Here is a 17,139-nt window from a genome sequence, read left to right as displayed (position 1 = left end):
ATGGATGCAGCCATTGCCTGGGGTAGCCAGTGCTTCCTGTACCTTCACGGGCTTCAGTGTTTACTGCTTTCTTGGGAGTATCACGGGAAGATCACAATGATGCCACCGAGACACGTAGCAGGCCACAGCTCACCCCTGTGTGTGGAATACCCATGTCTGTTAATTTACTGTAACGGGGGGAAAAGCGAGTGTCCTCACTTGGACCTTCAACTAATCTTTAAGGGGGTTCCCATCACCTTAGTCCCCCATGTGCATGTGTCCACTTGGCTAACTTCTAATATGTATATTTTATATCATGGAAGTTCTCAGCAGGCTTGTCTTTGGATTGTACACATTATATCTGACATTCTTGTAACTACTGTGTGATCAGTAGGATTCCTATAAGAAATATTGCCTTGAAAAAATACCACATTGGGGAAGGTGTGTGTGACCTATATCCCACTTTAGCAGGTAGTCCCTTTATTTATAAGATCTTTAAAACAAGTACATTTTTAATGAAGTGACATGAATAAAGGCACAATTAAAAACTGTCAAAAATGAAAAAATACATTTTATAGAGTTATAGTGAAATAATCATGATATATAAGTAGAAAGCAAACTGAAATATACAGTGTGGAGTATAATCTCAGATTTGTAAAAAAAAAAAAAACAAAAAAAAATACTACATTTGTTTTTACTTGATGCATTTTGCAAATGTTCTGCCATAAAATAGATACATTTTATAATAAAATGATTTTTTTAGCTAATTATAATTTAGCTTTGGGTATTCAATTCAAACTTTTTTTCTTCTTTAACGTACCTACCTTATGTCAGATACTGTGCTAGGCACTCAGGATTCAGAGATGGACAAGATAGCCCATACCCTCAAGAAGTTCATAGTCAAATGGAGGAAAAAAATTCGTAAGCTCAATTGGAAGTCACATGTGCACTGTGATATGATAGTAGGTATGCATATAAAGTACTATGAGAGCAGAGATAAGAGGAAGTGAAAGAGAAGAGACAGATAATTCTCTAACAATGAGGAAATGTTTGTTCTGAGCTTTAAAAGGAATACATGAGCTTGCAACATAGAAGGGTCTTGGTTTTAAAAAACTGAATTCCTCTGCCTTATTGCCTTATCTCAAGGTTTGTAAGATAATGGAAGCCCCATCCTGACAAGGACCTGAGGACAACAATAGTTCCGTGCTTTAGTGAGAATCTAAGATACCTAGGCTAGAGCCACAAATACCCATGTGCTTAGTTTTATGTGGTCTTTAGCATATAGTCCACATCACATGCCTGTTCTGTGATAATATATACTTCTTCACTGGAAAAGTTTTCAGTCATAGCATAGAAGGCTCAGACCCTTAGAAGGCCTAAGTCCCCTTCCCTTGGCCCTCACATAACAAATCACTAATTTGGTTGCAGCTCCATAACCTCCCACCCTTCACTTGTCCACGAAGCATGACAACTGTAACTCAGTGGCAAAATTCGCCTTTTCCCAGGCACCTACTACCTTATCACCTCCATCAGAATGTATATACATCATATATCAACATTAGCCCCAACTGAACACACATTCATTGCATCTTCTTTGGAAATAGTGATTCAGACCATTGGTTGCCTTTGGAGGTTATAAGTGGATAATGGCAATTCCTTTGTGGGATCCCGGTAGTATGAAGTCCTCGAATACCCCTGGGCAACAGCCATTTTGGTTATGCCACTGTTTTCAACTTTCCCTTATTAGACCAGCAATATGAGTTCTGACTATCATGTCGTTAATATTTACCATCTTTACCAAGCATGCACACAGCCTTTTTAGCATGATGGTTTGTTAAACTGACACAACAATGATTTTTGAACTGATTGTATTCACAAGAATAGCAAAGTCATTTTCACATATAAAATGCAATTATCTTTAGATTGCTCACTTTTAGAGAAAATCATTGTATTTAGCACAATGAGGTATTACTCTGTAACTCTTTACTGTTTCTAATGGTTAATGATAAAAACTTACCCAGTACGTAATTCATCATTTCAAGATAGATAGCATAACTGGAAAAAATGTTGTCGACTTAATAAAACATATATAAAAAAAAATAGTCCAGGCAGACTTTGTGAAAAAAAAAGAGAGAAATGCAGTTAGATTAACAAGGACTAAATACATACATCTTTCTTATGGTGGTATAGTACATATTGAGAGTATTACCCCACTGCCACAACCATTGAATTGAGAGGTTAGTGTCTGAGAAATATTTATTACATAATACCACACAGAACCTGATAACATTTTATGAATGCTGGTACAGTAAATATTTCAAGACTAAAATTAGACACAAAAAGTATGTGTGTATATGTGTAGAACAACTTTCTAATAGACTAACAGTAATAAACAGTCATGGGCAATAATTTTATACAACAGAAAACATTAGGATTTGATTTTTAAGAAAACAGTTTGCTTATGAAATTTTTATGGATTAAAAGCAAAACTAATGTTTTATGCAGTTCAGATTTAAATTTAAAAAAGACATTTATTTTAGTCTTAGGAATATACTTCAGGTTATTTTTTTTAAATCTTTCTTTTAACATCACCCAAAATAGGCTCTAAAGCAGAGGTCTGCAAACCATACCCACAGGCCAAAACCAGCCTATCACCTGATTTTGTCAATAAAGTTTTAGTGGAATATAGCCATGCTCATTTGTTTCTATATTGTCTGTGATTTTTTTTCCTCCTGTAACAATGGCAGAGTTGAGTTGTAACAGAATCCACATGGCCCACAAAGCCTAAAATATTTACTACTTGCTTCTTTAAAAGTTTGCTTTTTGGTCCCTATTCTAGAGCTCCTTTCCTCCCAGAGCTGTTCCTCAGGGCACCAGACTCTGGGGTTTCCATTTCTCTTACACAACCAGTCTCTAAGAGACAAACACAGGATGAAGCATGGGTACGAATCCCACGCACACCATACTAGCCATATTTTAAATGCTCAAGAACCACATTTAGCTAGTGGCTACCATGTTGGACATAGAAAATTATAGAATATGTCCTTCATTGCAGAAAGTTGAACTGTACAGCAAGAGAGCCTTGCTACTCAAAGTGTGGTCCATGTTCCAGCAGCATTGTTAAAAATGCAGAACATGGGACCCCTACTAAATCAGAATCTACAGTTTAAAAAGATCCCCAGGTGATTCCTATGTACATTAATGTTTGAGAAGGCAGCTCTGGACAGATATGGAAGAAAGTATATAGATAGGGAATAGATGATTTAGTAATGAGAAGACAGTGCTATCACCTACGGGGAATGAAAAACAGAAAAGTTCCCCACAACAGAGACTCCATTCGCAGACAAAGATCTTCCCTGAGCACCTTCTTGTCCTTCAGGTTTCCTGTAGCCTTTTAGCTATTATTATTATCGTTGTGATTAAGGCTCCTGGTGATGTTATGACCTGAGGACAGATATACAAAATGAAAGCCTGGGAAGTTCTGGGACTCAAGAAGAGATGCCCATCCAACCTTTACTGTGCTGATGAACTGTTTGCATATATGTGAGCAGAGACAAACCAGGGAGCTGTATTTTGGTGGTAGAGTGGCTTAGAGCTCAAGCACAAATTACCTTCTCTTCCTCCAAACCCACAAAAATCAATCCAGTTTGTATCGTAAACTGAAAGAAATGCTGTCTTGGTTTTATTTGAGGGGGTGGGGTTGTTTGTTATTGTTTTACTCTCAGTTCAAAGTATTGGAAAACTAAGGAGACAAATGATAGAAGTCTTCATATACTCCTACTCCGTAGAATTTTAATTTATTTTAGAGACAGAATCTTGCTAGGTTGCCCAAGCTGGTCTCAAACTATCCTCCCACCTCAGCCTCCCAAACTGCTGGGATTATAGGAATGAGCCACTGTACCTGGTCATATAAACCTATTCTAAAAAGGGAGCATGCCCAGGTTCCATCCTTCCAAATTCTAAGAGCAAAGCATAGAAGTTAGGAGGAAACAGATGTTGGTCCACTATCAAGTGGGCCTACCAACACTTAGAGATCTAAAAATAGATCTGCCATTCAATCCTATAATTCCTCTACTAGGTATATACCCAGAAGACCAAAAATCACATCATAACAAAGATATTTGTACCAGAATGTTTATTGCAGCCCAATTCATAATTGCTAACTCAGGGAAAAAGCCCAAGTACCCATTGATTCACGAATGGATTAATAAACTGTGGTATATGTACACCATGGAATATTATGCAGCCTTAAAGAAAGATGGAGACTTTGCCTCTTTCATGTTTACATGGATGGAGCTGGAACATATTCTTCTTAGTAAAGTATCTCAAGAATGGAAGAAAAGTATCCAATGTACTCAGCCCTACTATGAAACTAATTTATGGCTTTCACATGAAAGCTATAACCCAGTTATAACCTAAGAATAGCGGGAAGAGGAAATGGAAGAGAAGAGAGGGGGGAGGTGGGCAGAGGGAGGGTGATTGGTGGGATTACACCTGCGGTGCATCTTACAAGGGTACATGTGAAACTTAGTAAATGTAGAATATAAATGTCTTAACACAATAACTAAGAAAATGCCAGGAAGGCTATGTTAACCAGTGTGATGAAAATGTGTCAAACGGTCTATAAAACCAGTGTATGGTGCCCCATGATCACATTAATGTACACAGCTAGGACTTAATAAAAAAAAAAAAAAAGAATATTCCCAGACATGGTCAAATGTCTGCTAGTGGAGGGGAATCTCTCTCACTTGAGAATCACAAGTTTTCAATGACCAAAGTCACGTAACTGAATCAAAAGAAACTGGACCTTAAGTTGATCGAGCATCCTGTTTGGAAGTCACTTGGCACTCTTATATAGTATGTTTATATCTTAGGTGTCCATATTGCATCAATTCAGCCAGTGTTTGTTGAGCCCCCTCAATGGACAAGGCACAAGATCAAGCAAGTACTTCTGTGTATCCACAAAGCAGAAAAAGACAGTTCTCCACAGCAGGCACGTACGTCATTGCCATCCCTGATCACAGCTATCAGATACTGCGTGAGACATACTTATACTAAAAAATTATTCATTACTGATCTGAAACCCAAATTTAACCAAGTATCTTGTTTCATTTTTGCTTTTTTTCTTAAATCTGGCAACCCCACCCTGATAGACTCAAAGTTTTATCTCTGTTTTTAGTTCTGGCCATATACTTTATAATTTGACTTCACTAAAAATAATAAAGGGGAGATTTGGGGCTTTTTTTAAAAAAAAAAAAAAAAGAGGGCCTACCTGTCACAGCTAAAGATTAGGAGAACTGTCAACCTTATAAAGGTGATAGTAGAAGAATACTTTGGAGCAGTGATTTTTCAACAATTAGACAAACCAGAATAATCTGGGGTAGGAGTAAGGGTAGATAATGACATATTTTTTTAGTCCCAGAAAGAAAATTATGAAGTAAGTTTCAGCTTGGTATTTAGACATTTCAAATTATAATCAAAACAAATGCATGATTTTATTTTTATTAAAACATGATACAAATTAAAAGAATTTTGAAAAAAGAAAAAAAAATGTTGAAAAGCTTTTACAGGTAGAGGTCGAAATGACTCATAAGGTTGTCCTTATGATCTTACTGAATAGCTCTGCACTAAGATCTAACACCATGCACTGAACACTCTGAAACCTGAATGAGTCACTCAGGAAGAGCGGACGTGAATCCACTCACTACTCAAAGGTGCACCCGTGTTAATCAAGCTCACAACCAAACACTAATTTATAAATGCACAATGAAAAATAGGTAACAGAAATCAAATAGTTGACATAACTCATTTATTTTCTTCTTTTTCTCCCATAAGTATTTCTATATGGCAATTCAAAATAGAATGTGAATGCCAATTTGTTAGTATGCAGGGAGACTTACTGTCACAGGACCCACACTGTTTCAAGGAAGGCATACTCTTTCTGTCCTTAAACACACATTTGAATATAAACCATATTCTAATGATAACCTTGTTCTGTTTTATGGATTTAGCTAAAGATAATGTTTTATACTATTTTTGCAGTAGGAATTACTTGCCAAGAAATAGGAATACTTGCTTCTGTGATTCCTTTCATTTGTTCATTTATTCACTCACTTATGCTTTTGCTTAAGTCCACCAGTAATTTACCATATGTTAAACTCTAAGAGTCTACTAGGCATTAGAAAGACAGTAGTGAACAAATCAGACAGAAACATTATTCTCTTGTCACTCATATTCTAAATAGAAATTAAGGGAGACAAGGCAGAACAGGAAAACAAAGTTTAGAGGGTGAGGAATGAAATTTTAAACCACACCCTTACCTTCTGATACGTTCTTTCTTTTCTAAAGAAAATTCTGTGATGTAACTGAAGTCCTGAAGCTTGTAAACTACTCTTTTTAAGGCAACATTCTCAGCCCAGACAGCAAGTGGGAATCACTCAGGGAGCTTTTAATAAAACACCTGAACCCCACTCCAACCCAATTAAATAAGAATTTCTGGTGGCGGGTCAGGGGCATGAGTAGTTTTAAAATCTCTCCAGGTGATTCCAATGTGCAATTAGGACTGAGAATCACCTTTCTGCTTTAAGGTGACTTTGCTTTAAACCAATATCTGTTGAGGATAAAGTTTAATTCTTCAAAGGCAACTTTATTTTCTATTTTGGAGGCAATATGCTTTAGTCTTCCATATTCTTCCATAGAAAAATAAGGTGTATTCTCTTTAAACTGCTATATGCAGAGAAAAGAGTTTTAATAGGTTTGATTCAATACCTCTTATCAATTTCTAAAACAGCATCAGAAAAAAATACCAAACAATCCTATTTTGAAATAACTTTGACAAATGTAAAAATAAAACCCCTTCCAAGACTAGGATTTTTCTTTCCTTGCAGACTTCTTACCAATAATAAAGCTCCTACTCTTGTTCATCAGGTTCCTCAGTATTAAAGGTTGTGCCTCTTTCTCCCTTAGAGAATAGAAGATTGAGTTAGTAATCTAGCTGCGGTCACATTTAGCTATTGATTTGTTTCAGCTCTAAGACAGGTGCTGTATTGAAATTTACAGCACTTGGTTGCTGGATACCAGGGAGATTTCCACATATCTCCTATCCAGGAAGCCTTTTACAGGAAATTAAAAGTTGTAATAGGCACCACTAGTGTAGTGCTAAATGAGTAATTAATGGGTAATTAATACAAAATAGAGCAGATCTGTGTAATAGAAGTGCAATACAAGAGGACAGTGTAATCCGGAAGTTAAGAAGGGAGATTTTGCTGATTATGCACACAAGTAATCCGACATGGAGTGGTTGAATTGTCTCAACAGCTTATCACACCACCTAGCCAATCGGAACGGTTCCAGCAATGGTATCTGATAGGAGAACCCAAATCTGCTTTATCCCAAATCTAACACCTGTCAAGATTCGCTCATGAGAAAGTTGGAACTTGGTATCTGTCTCACTTTCTCTTGAGATGTACATGTGTTTCATCGTAAAGTAAAGCCTCTCCTTCAAGGGTATAGCAGAGAGCCATGGCCCACAGGAATTTCACTGAGAATATTAATCCCCTCCTGAGGCAGGCACAACAGCAACAGAGAGAAGAGAATGAGAACTTCAAGCACAACTACTGCACTGCAAGGCTCTTCTTGCCTATCGCTTATTTCTTTTCATTCATATGTTCCCTCACTTGAAAGGAACTTTTGCTCCAAAATATAGGCTCCAAAATGTAGGGAGGGAAAAAATAACTGGTTTAGCTATAGGATGCATATCATGAAAGCATCTTCTTCTCTATGTCCTCGTAATAGATACACTCCCCTATGAAAATGAGGAAAGTAGAGAGATTAAAGATGGCGGCCGAGTAACAGCTTCCCTGCAACTGGGAACAGTGAGTCTGGGGAGGCAAGACTCCAGGCATCTCTGGCCAGTGGGATCTGCCTATAATCATCCCTTTGAGGATACAGGGAGCCAGCAAGGGACTTTTGGACCCCAAGACAAGGACAAAAACAGTGGAAAACTGGCAAGTGGTTGCGTGTGTTCGATCAACCTAATCACGCCAGAAACCGTAAGTACAAGCAGCAGTGAGACTGCAAACTGGAAAGGCCTTACCTGTGAACTGTTTCGGTGTTCTTGGACTTGGCACTCAGTTGAACTGCCTTGGGGAGAGCTTGAGTAGGAGTGTGGAGAACTTTGGGCATTGTCTGGGGCCCCAGACTGAGCCACTGAGCTGGGTGCAGGAAGCCATTGTGAAAGAACTGCCCCAGCAAGCTCCGCCCTCAGGGTCTCAGAGCAAGGATTGGGCGGGTCAAAGTAACCTACTGACTGAGCAGTCTAAAGGCGGAGACTGAGCTGCCTTATAGCCTTAATCCTTAGGGGCAGAGTGAGACGGTTTTGGCACACTGGAGCCCTGGGCTGTTGCCCTGGGTAGAGTGCCGTGACGTCACAGCTCATAGCAACCTCAAACTCCTGGGCTTGGCGCCGCCCAGACCTCCATAAGAGCTGTGCAGCGACCCCTGACCCGTGACCCGCACCCACCGGGCCTCCACATTCCCTGACCAGGAACTGCGGGAGCCACGCAACCCTGCATCCTCCCTCCTGTGTCCTCCCAGCTTCCACACTAGCCCGTTCATCTGGACAGGGACTCTGGTAGCTAGGTGCCCTTTGGAACCCTCCGTGCTTCTGCGCAGAGCTCTTCTCCTGGCCAGAGACTGCTGGAGCCTTGGGCTCTCTGTGCCAAAGTCACTGAGCGCCTGGCACTCCCAGAACCGTGCACACCACCCCCAGCCCTGTTGCTGGATCCGGGTGTGTCACAAACCGGAGCTGCTTCCACAACCAGAACTCGCTAGCTAGAGCAGCCCCACAGGAACTAATTTTAATGCAATTCCTATTAAAGCTCCATTGTCATACTTTAAAGATCTTGAAAAAATAATACTTCGTTTTATATGGAATCAGAAAAAACCTCGAATAGCCAAAACATTACTGAGCAATAAAAACAAAGCAGGAGGAATCACACTACCAGACCTGAGACTGTACTAAAAATCTATAGTGATCAAAACAGCATGGTACTGGCACAAAAGCAGAGTAGTAGATGTCTGGAACAGAATAGAGAACCAAGAGATGGATCCAGCTACTTACCGTTATTTGATCTTTGACAAGCCAATTAAAAACATTCAGTGGGGAAAAGATTCCCTATTTAACAAATGGTGCTGGGTAAACTGGCTGGCAACCTGTAGAAGATTGAAACTTGACCCACACCTCCCACCATTAACTAAGATAGACTCTCACCGGATAAAAGATTTAAACTTAAGACATCAAACTATAAAGATACTTGAAGAAAGTACAGGGAAAACTCTTGAAGGAAACGGCCTCGGTGAATATTTTATGAGGAGGACTCCCCAGGCAATTGAAGCAGTATCAAAAATACACTACTGGGACCTGATCAAAATAAAAAGCTTCTGCACAGCCAAGAACATAGTGAGTAAAGCAAGCAGACAGCCCTCAGAATGGGAGAAAATATTTGCAGGTTATACCTCTGATAAAGGTCTAATAACCAGAATCCACAGAGAACTCAAACATATTAACAAGAAAAGAACACATGACCCCATCTCAGGGTGGGCAAGGGACTTGAAGAGAAACTTCTCTAAAGAAGACTGACACAAGATCTACAAACACATGAAAAAAAGCTCATCATCCTTAATCATCAGAGAAATGCAAATCAAAACTACTCTGAGATATCACCTAACCCCAGTAAGAGTAGCCCACATAACAAAATCCCAAAACCAGAAATGTTGGCGTGGATGTGGAGGAAGGGGCACACTTCTACACTGCTGGTGGGAATGCCCACTAATACGTTCCTTCTGGAAGGATGTTTGGAGAACACTTAGAGACCTAAAAATAGACCTGCCATTCAATCCTATAATTCCTTTACCAGGTTTATACCCAGAAGACCAAAAGTCACAATATAACAAAGACATCTGTACCAGAATATTTATTGCACCCCAATTCATAATTGCTAAGTCATGGAAGAAGCCCGAGTGCCCATCGACCCATGAATGGACTAGCAAATTGTGGTACATGTATACCATGGTATACTATGCAGCCTTAAAGAAAGATGGAGACTTTACCTCTTTCATGTTTACATGGATGGAGCCGGAACATATTCTTCTTAGCAAAGTATCTCAGGAATGGAGGAGAAAGTATCCAATGTACTCAGCCCTACTATGAAGCTAAATTATAGCTTTAACATGAAGACTATAACCCAACTATAGCACAAGACTATGGGGAAAGGGCCAAGGAAGGGGAAGGGAGGGGGGAGGTTTTGGTGGAGGGAGGGTAGTGGGTGGGGCCACATCTATGGTGCATCTTAGAATGGGTACAGGTGATTGCACTAATGTGCACAGCTATGATTTAACAATAAAAAAAGGAAAAAAATGAGGAAAGTAATCTTTGAGATTAGATTTCTGCAACAGTTCTACATTGTATCTTAGCCATTGAGTCCTTCTGGATAAAGGTTACAGGGGAGAGACATTTGACCTACACTGAGGTAATCTGTGCAGTTAATCTGTGCTGAGTCCCCCTAAAACTCAAGTCCACCCACAACCTTACTGGGAAATAGTCTTTCCAGATGTAATTAGCTAAGCATCTTGATATGATACTGAATTTAGAGTGATCTCTAAATCCAATGACTGGTGCTTTTATAAGAGAGGAAAGGACATGCAGAGACACAGAGAGGAAGGCCAATTGAACTTAATGTGGCCACAGCCAAGGAACATTTGAGGCCATCAGAAGTTCAAAGAGCCAAGGAATATTTCTCCCCTAGAGATTTTGGAGGGAACACGGCCCTGACAACATTTGATTTCAGACTCCTAACCTCCAGAACTATGAGAGAATAGATTTCTATTGTGTTAAGCTACAAAATGTGTGGTGATTTGTTAGGGATGCCCTGGGAAATTATAACATGATCCCATCCAGAAGAAATTTATGAGGCAAACATGCAAATCCTTATTTTACAGGTGAGAAAACTGAAGCCACTCAGCAGTGGAAACATAATTTTAAATGTATCTGTCTAACCTCAAGGCTTGTTCCCTTTCCAGTAGCCCACACTGCTTGTCTAATAAGAGAAAGCCCTAGCCAACTGTCTTCTGAGCTTGAACTTTCTCAAGCTTTAATGTGTCTATGAATCACCAGCAGCTCTTACTAACATGCTGTTAAGTTCATAGGTTTGGAAGGCACCTGAGATTATACAAGTCTAATATGCTGTCAGTTGACTCCTAGGCTGCTGATGTACTGTAGTTTAGGTAGCAGTGGTTAGAAAAGTGTTTTTGCAAAAAGGCACATAGCAAATAGCTTCAGCTTTACAATCCCTACAGTCTCTGTAGGCAGGTAAGCAGCTACCCAACTTTACCATTGTAGCATGCAAGTAGCCATAAACAAACAAGTAGGCTTGGCTGTGTTGCAATAAAAGTATTTATAGACTTTTATTTAGTCTATAAATAATAGTATTTATAGACTAAAATTTGAATTTAATATCATGTTAATATGCCAGGTAATATTATTTTGATATTTTTTTACCATAAAGAAATATGGAAAACAAAAAAACATTCTTTAGGTCACATGACATACAGAAACAGGTGGCAGACTAGATTCGGCATGTCGACCATAGTTTGCAGACACCTGGTCTAAATGATTAAGACCACTTTTTGTTGCAGGGTATGCAAAAGCTGATCTTATTTTTTTTTTAAAGCAACATATTTGAGAAATATCCAGGTAGGACAGAAAGAACATTGATTGGGAATTGGAAGATATAGTTTCAAATTATATTCTTATGCCTAATTAGCAAATGACTTTTTTTTTTTTTTTGCAGTTTTTGGCCAGGGCTGGGTTTGAACCCGCCACCTCCAGCATATGGGGCCAGTGCTCTATTCCTTTGAGTCACAGGAGCCGCCCCAAATGACTTCTTTTAACTGCCTACCTTTTGCAATTCTTCAATGGAATTAATCATAAAAACTGTCCTCCTCCCCTTCCTGGGTTGTTTGCAGGTTAAATGGTGGGAGGTATTTCTCAGCTGCCATTTCTTCCTGTTCCTCCTGCCTCCTTCTTTCTTTACTTGTATATGAATTTACCCCCTCCTCGCAAATTAGATGTGATGAGAGAACATTAACTGGAAAAGTGGATGGGTGTTGACATCAATCATAGAAATAAAGGTGCTGGTAGGCCATGAAGCCCTGTACATCACACACAAAAAAAATATGGAAATATATATACATACACTAGCAACAACAAACCCAATACCAAACAACAAACCCAATACCAAACAGGCATTAAGAGATAATAGAGGGGCAGCACCTGTGGCTCAAAGGAGTAGGGCACCAGCCCCATATGCAGGAGGTGGTGGGTTCAAACCTAGCCCTGGCCAGAAACTGCAAAAAAAAAGAAAAGAAAAAAGAGAGAGAGCACAGAGAACAGTGACCAGGTAATGGAGAAAGGAGATGGGACTATGAGGAATGAAAGGCAGAACAAATGCCTTCCCTTCAGTTTGGAAAGCATTTCTGGAACATTTACTATGCATCAGGTACATCAGGTGCTGTGCGAGACCCCATCCCTAGCAATGAGTTCAAAGAGAGAAGGACATGGCCTATACCCCCAAGGAGATGAGAGACAGGCATACTAATAAATAACTATCATATAATAGCGAACATAAACAATGAAAAGAGAAGCATGTGCAAGGTCCAGCAGTAAAGAGAAGAAAGAAATGATTTATTCTGGTTGGGGCCAAGAGAGCAGGGGCAATGAGATGCAGACTGTACAGAGAATACCAAACTAGGGTTTTGAAGAAGAACAATAATACCTAATGAATATAGAATGTTATGTGCTGCTCATTAGGCTACATTAACACATTCGATCCTCATGACAATCCATTTCACTCTTTTCCTAGAATTTGGTAATGAGATTGGACTGAAGACACACAAGTGCAAAAAGTATGAATTAGGGCCGGGCGCGGTGGCTCAGGCCTGTAATCCTAGCACTCTGGGAGGCCGAGGCTGGTGGATTGCCTGAGCTCACTGGGTTCAGACCAGCCTAAGCAAGAGCAAGACCCTGTCTCTAAAAATAGGCAGGTGTTGTGGTGGGTGCCTGTAGTCCCAGCTACTCAGGAGGTTAAGATAAGAGAATTGCTTGAGCCCAAGAGTTTGAGGTTGCTGTGAGCTGTGATGCCACGGCACTGTACTGAGTGAGCAAGTGAGACTCTGTCTCAAAAAAAAAAAAAAAACGAAGAACCTGAAGGAAATTGACGAATACTTGGAAGCATGCCACCTCCCAAGACTTAGCCAGAATGAGGTGGAACTGTTGAACCGGCCTATATCAAGTTCTGAAATAGCATCAACTATACAAAATCTCCCTAAAAAGAAGAGCCTAGGTCCCGATGGCTTCACATCAGAATTCTACCAAACTTTTAAAGAGGAACTAGTACCTATATTATTCAAACTTTTCCAAAATATAGAAAAATAAGGACTACTACCCAATACATTCTATGAAGCAAACATCACCTTGATCCCCAAACCAGGAAAAGATCCAACAAGAAAAGAAAATTATAGACCAATATCGCTAATGAATATTGATGCAAAAATATTCAACAAGATCCTAACAAACAGAATCCAGCAACACATCAAAAAAATTATACACCACGACCGACTGGGATTTATCCCAGGGTCTCAAGGCTGGTTCAATATACGTAAATCTGTAAATATAATTCAGCACATAAATAAATTAAAAAACAAAGACAATATAATTCTCTCAATTGATGCCGAAAAAGCTTTTGATAATATCCAGCATCTCTTCATGATCAGAACACTTAAGAAAATGGGTATAGAAGGGACATTTCTTAAACTAACAGAGACCATTACCTACAGCCAATATCATATTAAATGGAGTTAAATCGAAACCATTTCCACTCAGATCAGGAACCAGGCAAGGTTGCCCATTGTCTCCATTGCTCTTTAACATTATAATGGAAGTTTTAGCCATCGCAATTAGGGAAGAAAAGGCGATCAAGGGTATCCATATAGGGTCAGAAGAGATCAAACTTTCACTCTTCACAGAGGATATGATTGTATATTTGGAAAACACCAGGGATTCTACTACAAAACTCTTAGAAGTGAGCAAGGAATACAGCAATGTCTCAGGATACAAAATCAACATCCATAAATCTGTAGCCTTTATATATACCAACAATACCCAAGCTGAAAAAACAATCATGGACGCTATTCCATTTACAGTAGTGCCAAAGAAGATGAAATATTGATAGTTTATCTGACAAAGAATGTGAAAGATCTCTATAAAGAGAACTATGAAACTCTAAAAAAAGAAATAGCTGAAGATGTTAACAAATGGAAAAACATACCATGCTCATGGCTGGGAAAAATCAACATTGTCAAAATGTCTATACTACACAAAGCAATATACAATTTTAATGCAATACCTATTAAAGCTCCACTGTCATATTTTAAAGATCTTGAAAAAATAATACATCGTTTTACATGGAATCAGAAAAAACCTCGAATAGCCAAGACATTACTCAGAAATAAAAACAAAGCAGGAGGAATTACACTACCTGACCTCAGACTATACTATAAATCAATAGTGATCAAAACAGCATGGTACTGGCACAAAAACAGACAGGTAGATATATGGAACAGAATAGAGAACCAAGGAATGAACCTAACTACGTAACCGTTATTTGATCTTTGACAAGCCAATTAAAAACATTCAGTGGGGAAAAGATTCCCTATTTAACAAATGGTGCTGGGTGAACTGGCTGGCAACCTATAGAAGACTGAAACTGGACCCACACCTTTCACCATTAACTAAGATAGACTCTCATTGGATTAAAGGTTTAAACTTAAGACATGAAACTATAAAAATACTAGAGGAAAGTGCAGGCAAAATTCTTGAAAGAATTGGCCTGGGCAAATATTTTTTGAGGAGGACCCCCCAGGCAATTGATGCTGCATCAAAAATAAACTACTGGCACCTGATGAAACTAAAAAGTTTCTGCACAGCCAAGAACACAGTAAGTAGAGCAAGCAGACAGCCCTCAGAATGGGAGAAGATATTTGCTGGATATGTCTTCAACAAAGGTTTAATAACCAGAATCCACAGTGAACTCAAATGTATTAGCAAGAAAAGAACAAGTGATCCCCTCTCAGGCTGGGCAAGGGACTTGAAGAGAAACTTCTCTGAAGATGACAGGCGCATGGCCTACAGACATATGAAAAAGATGCTCATCATCGTTAACCATCAGAGAAATGCAAATAAAAACTACTTTGAGATATCATCTAACTTCAGTAAGATTAGCCCACATCACAAAATCCCAAACCCAGAGATGTTGGCGCTGATGTGGAGAAAAGGGAACACTTCTGCACTGCTGGTGGGAAAGCAAACTAATATGGTCCTTTTGGAAAGATGTTTGGAGAATACTTAGAGATCTAAAAATAGATCTGCCATTAGATCCTATAATTCCTCTACTAGGTATATATCCAGAAGACCAAAAATCGCACTATAACAAAGATATTTGTACCAGAATGTTTATTGCAGCCCAATTCATAATTGCTAAGTCATGGAAAAAAACCAAGTGCCCATCAACTCATGAATGGATTAATAAATTGTGGTATTTGTACACCATGGAATATTATGCAGCCATAAAGAAAGATGGAGACTATACCTCCTTCATATTTACATGGATGGAGCTGGAAAATTTTCTTCTTAGCAAGGTATCCAAAGAATGGAAGAGAAAGTATCCAATGTACTCAGCCCTAATATGAAACTAATTTATAGCTTTCATACGAAGGCTACAACCCAATCTCAGTACAAGAATATGGGGTAGGGGGCAAGGGAGGGGAAGGGAGGGAGAGGTAGGGTGGAGGGAGGGTGATTGGTGGGTCCACACCTAGGGTGCATCTTGGAAGGGTGCAGGTGAAGTTTACTAAGTGAAGAGTATAAGGGTTTGAACACAATAATTAAGAAAATGCCATGAAGGCTATGTAAACCAGTCGGTGAAAATATTTCAGACTTGGGGTGGAGTCTTCAGATCTTCAGACAGCTGGTGCACCGGTCCTCGAACATCCTCCCGCTTCAATCATGGCTTGTGGTCTGGTTGCCAGCAACCTGAATCTCAAACCTGGGGAGTGCCTCAGAGTACGGGGCGAGGTGGCCCCCAACGCCAAGAGCTTTGTGCTGAACCTGGGCAAAGACAGCAACAACCTGTGCCTGCATTTCAACCCCCGCTTTGATGCCCACGGGGAGCCAATACTATCTTGTGCAACAGCAAGGACGCCAGGGCCTGGGGAGCTGAGCAGCGGGAGGCTGCCTTTTCCTTGCAGCCTGGAAGTGTCGCAGAGGTGTGCATCAGCTTTGACCAGGCAGACCTGACCGTCAAGCTGCCAGACCGTTACACATTCAAGTTCCCTTACCACCTCAACCTGGAGGCCATCAACTACATGGCAGCTGATGGTGACTTCAAGATCAAGTGTGTGGCCTTTGATTGAAGTCAGCTGGCCTGTGACCCCCAATAAAGGCAGCTGTCTCTGCTCTTCCTGAAAAAAAAAAAAAAAGAAAATATTTCAGACTTTGTATGGAACCAGCATATTGTACCTCATAATTGCATTATTGTACCCAGCTATGATTTAATAAAAAAAAGAAGAAGAAGAAGTATGAATTAGCCATGTCAGGCCATGTGCACACCGGAACCCTCAAAACTGGCCTGCAGAGAATGGGAGAGAAAAGTGGATAATAAGAATGAATGCTTAGCAAAATAACTAAGAAAATGCCAGAAAGGCTATGTTAACTAGTGTGATGAAAATGTGTCAAACGGTCTATGAATCAAGTGTATGGTGCCCCATGATCATACTAATGTACACAGCTATGATTTAATAAAAATAAATAAATAAATAAAAAGAATGAATGAAATGGTATGCAAACAGAAACAAAGATGAAGAGATAGAGTGAGCAAACAAGAGTAAATGAGAAAGACTGCCTGTTTAAATGAGCATTGACAGGTTTACCTCCCAAGTTTGCATGGTCTCGATTTAAACAGTCCATAGAAGCAACTCATAAACGGTCTCAAAGACAGTCTTATTGGCTTAGCTTTGGCCTATTCTCAATCACAACTCTAATAGCCA

The 17,139-nt window shown here is 39.6% G+C and overlaps 1 pseudogene; it reads left to right on the top strand.

Moving 5' to 3' along the window:
• The first annotated feature begins 16,081 nt into the window (after positions 1-16,081).
• Positions 16,082-16,517, top strand: LOC128578293 (galectin-1-like; annotated as a pseudogene).
• Positions 16,518-17,139: the final 622 nt, after the last annotated feature.

The sequence above is a fragment of the Nycticebus coucang genome, chromosome X, assembly GCF_027406575.1.
Source record: "Nycticebus coucang isolate mNycCou1 chromosome X, mNycCou1.pri, whole genome shotgun sequence".
Lineage (NCBI taxonomy): Eukaryota > Metazoa > Chordata > Mammalia > Primates > Lorisidae > Nycticebus > Nycticebus coucang.
The sequence above is the reverse complement of the archived record's forward strand: the minus strand, read 5'-3'. Positions and strand labels throughout refer to the sequence as shown.